Source organism: Leiobunum rupestre, chromosome 9, assembly GCF_980474605.1.
Source record: "Leiobunum rupestre chromosome 9, qqLeiRupe1.1.hap1, whole genome shotgun sequence".
In the NCBI taxonomy this organism is placed as follows: domain Eukaryota; kingdom Metazoa; phylum Arthropoda; class Arachnida; order Opiliones; family Sclerosomatidae; genus Leiobunum; species Leiobunum rupestre.
In genome coordinates, this window is record NC_143392.1 from 2,584,921 (window position 1) to 2,589,173 (window position 4,253).

Consider the following 4,253-nt stretch of genomic DNA (forward strand, 5'->3'; position numbering starts at 1 on the left):
GGTTATCCAAATCTTTCTGTACAATTAATTAAGAAAATAAAAACACCTTCGTTCAGGCTGTAACACTCGTCATCTGAAAAACCGAGCGACAATTCCAGATCAGAATCATTCTCCCTCAAAACGGATGAGGCCGATGAAGTTGGAGTTGAGCACCAACTGAACACCAAAGGCCGCTCTCACGTTTCGTGCACCACATCAAACATAATTACCACTTTGGTAATGTTCGAGGGCTTGTCCGCGCGAATGCACGATATCTGGAAATGATCGATGTTAAGATAAGGTTATTGGAATGAAATAAATTGCGAAAAATAGTTACTCACCGATGACAGCCAAATGTAGATAAAATTTCCTTAGTTTTAATCAGAATTGAGGCGACGGTGTGCACCTCAGGAAAATGCGAAAAGCCTAAGGAAGATTTTTGAACTGAAAGTTCTCGTTTGTAAATTGGGCGCGAACTCCCGTCACTTACTGCTGCCGCCGGATAACCAAATGTCGATCGTCAGATGCAAATATAAAGGAGACAGCTTACCAAGAATCGCCTGAAACTGAAATTTTTTTTAATATGTTATAGACTCATATTTATCGTAATTTTTGCATTCACCTCTTTTGGCACAATCTGCATCAATTCCAAAGTAACAGTCCTTTGGCTGAAGACGTTCAGGTCTGAATTTGCGTATTCAAGAACCTTTCGGATGCCCTTGCTGTCTACTGCGCTGAATGACAATAAGTCGATACCACCCTATCATGGCGATTGGCGCCTGTGGAAGCCGAATCGGTGGCGCCATCCTTAGATTAATTGTTTCATCCATTCTGTAGATAGAATACAACTTGACAATGGAGCAGTCTATGTCCTCTTTGAACACCGCTGTTCCTTTACTGAGTTTGTCCTCTGCCGAGAGATTAATTTTTTTTAATCGCACAAAAATTTCCAAAAATGATTTAGAAGTATTCGGTTGGCATTTATTGGTCGATGAAAAAGGGAACTGCTCTAGAGTGAAATTATGGGCAGCAATGATATCTGACATCATTTTCCGATCTTCATAAATTTCCGATGACAACGAAATAAGTCGCATACGTTTTTAGTCTTCTGCTTCTTTTTGAAGTGGCACAAAAGTTTTACGCTTCTCTTCCTGGCTTGTGACAGTGCTAAATCTCTCTGGTGTATCATTTTAAAAACTAAGTAAAAACAATTGTGTTATAATTTTTGGATCGCTGTGTTTGTACCATTGGCACTCTCCCACTGTGACTTATGTTTTTCTGGTACACGGCTTAGTTCACAAACGTAAATGTTGACTAGAGCGTATAGTACGCAACAAACATACCTACATAAACCCATAGCACCGGCCTTGCAAGTACAATGAGCCGAGATGACTGTACCATCTTCCTTGGGTAACATAGTAGGTACAGAGTAAACATTACCATTCATTGAGCCCATCACTTTACCTAAGACTTGGGTATAAGGGGTATTTATATCACCATTTAAAAGAAAAGACATTAGATGACCCGATGTAAAGAACCGTAATCCTTCTATACGATGTTTCTCTTCATTAGCGTAACTAATATTGGTAAGAGATGGACATTATACCAGTTAACATACTATTTCTTGAACTACGATAACTTAATTTTACTTTAGAATTATTCTAAGTTGTCCAATTAATAATACCACTCAAAATCTCTGTTCGAGTACCGGAAGAAGAAGTCTGACAATTGCTGCTTGGTCTTTAATTTGCGACGTTACAGTTCTTTCTAAAGATAATGATTAGTTAAAATACATCTACATAAATCATTATATTAATGTAGTTTAATAATTATTCTTTACTTTCTTTATTTTTCCATACTTTCAAAATTGTTCGAGAAAATATAGATTTGAAATAAGCGCCGAGCTTTTAAAATTAATGTGTTCAGTTCAGCAATTAATCTAGGGATTCGGCGACCGTTTCGGCTTCCGGGCGCTGGTTGCCATGACAGGGTGGTATCGGTCAATTGGTCAGCGGCGACCATATAAACTAACTAACGCTTGAACACGGACTACCTTGCCATTTTGCAGCTGATCCAACTTCGTCCTCCTCGCCGGGACAACAAATTTTTCTCCCAAGACATCAATCGATGGGCCTATTTCCAAAGATTTTTCCCCGAGAACTATCGTGTGTTTTTGTTTCTAACAAAGAAATTAACAAAAGGGAAACGTTATCTATACGGTTTGAAAATATAATCCGACAAGGAACAAATGTTACGAAATGGCGTACATACTCGCCCTTCTCGAATTTATCCACCGTTGGTTGTCTCGTTGGCTACACTCTTCGCTAGTCGCTTTTTGTGTTTACGACTAGGAAGGAGTGGAGTTCCAGAGGAAGACATTTTGATAGCGACGAAAACCCTGCACATACTTACAAACTACAAATACCCCTTAGAAAGAACTAAGAGCAACTAACTAAAAAACGCTAGGAATAACTCAGATAAACTTAAAAAAAAACAATTTGTATGAAGACACAAGGATCGTCACGAGAGCGACTCATTGATGGACCTGTTTTAAACCATTTCCTTGTGCTCCATCTCCCACTCTTTCTTTAAATTAGGGAATAGTTGGTGGGTTCACAAATTAAACCCGGGAAATATAGATACTTCGAAGAAAGCTTCAAAGATCGAAGGAGTAAAAGTCATAATATCGTTTTTTGCCCCCCTGCCAATTTGAAAACGCGTAGGTAACAAACCATAATTAGTAATTTAATTAATTATGGAATTTAGTTTATCACTCGAAGAAGAAAAAACATTTCGGGTAATCGTGATTAAAACTTTCCTTATTAAAATGACTAAATCGACGTCTTCTCTGTACCTTGCCTAGAGCCCAACACCTTCAGTGCATATCGCCAAATATCTTCAATGTATAGCATTATATAGAAGCTTATCATTTTGAAACTTTTGTTTAACATTGTAGTATTGTATAGTTTTATGTGGCATTGTAATAAGTTAACTTGATTGGGTTTTTTAAGTTAAAAAGTGAAACGTTTCCCTTTTGTTTATTTCTTTGTTAGAAACAAAAACACACGATAGTTCTCGGGGAAAAATCTTTGGAAATAGGCCCATCGATTGATGTCTTGGGAGAAAAAGTTGTTGTCCCGGCGAGGAGGACGAAGTTGGATCAGCTGCAAAATGGCAAGGTAGTCCGTGTTCAAGCGTTAGTTAGTTTATATGATCGCAGCTGACCAATAGACCGATACCACCCTGTCATGGCAACCAGCGCCCGGAAGCCGAAACGGTCGCGCCATCCCTAGATTAATTGCTGAACTGAACGCATTAATTTTAAAAGCTCGGCGCTTATTTCAAATCTATATTTTCTCGAACAATTTTGAAAGTATGGAAAAATAAAGAAAGTAAAGAATAATTATTAAACTACATTAATAAAATGATTTATGTAGATGTATTTTAACTAATCATTATCTTTAGAAAGAACTGTAACGTCGCAACTTAAAGACCAAGCAGCAATTGTCAGACTTCTTCTTCCGATACTCGAACAGAGATTTTGAGTGGTATTATTAATTGGACAACTTAAAATAATTCTAAAGTAAAATTAAGTTATCGTAGTTCAAGAAATAGTATGTTAACTGGTATAATGTCCATCTCTTACCAATATTAGTTACGCTAATGAAGAGAAACATCGTATAGAAGGATTACGGTTGTTTACATCGGGTCATCTAATGTATTTTCTTTTAAATGGTGATATAAATACCCCTTATACCCAAGTCTTAGGTAAAGTGATGGGCTCAATGAATGGTAATGTTTACTCTGTACCTACTATGTTACCCAAGGAAGATGGTACAGTCATCTCGGCTCATTGTACTTGCAAGGCCGGTGCTATGGGTTTATGTAGGTATGTTTGTTGCGTACTATACGCTCTAGTCAACATTTACGTTTGTGAACTAAGCCGTGTACCAGAAAAACATAAGTCACAGTGGGAGAGTGCCAATGGTACAAACACAGCGATCCAAAAATCATAACACAATTTTTTTTACTCAGTTTTTAAAATGATACACCAGAGAGATTTAGCACTGTCACAAGCCAGGAAGAGAAGCGTAAAACTTTTGTGCCACTTCAAAAAGAAGCAGAAGACTAAAAACGTATGCGACTTATTTCGTTGTCATCGGAAATTTATGAAGATCGGAAAATGATGTCAGATATCATTGCTGCCCATAATTTCACTCAAGAGCAGTTCCCTTTTTCATCGACCAATAAATGCCAACCGAATACTTCTAAAT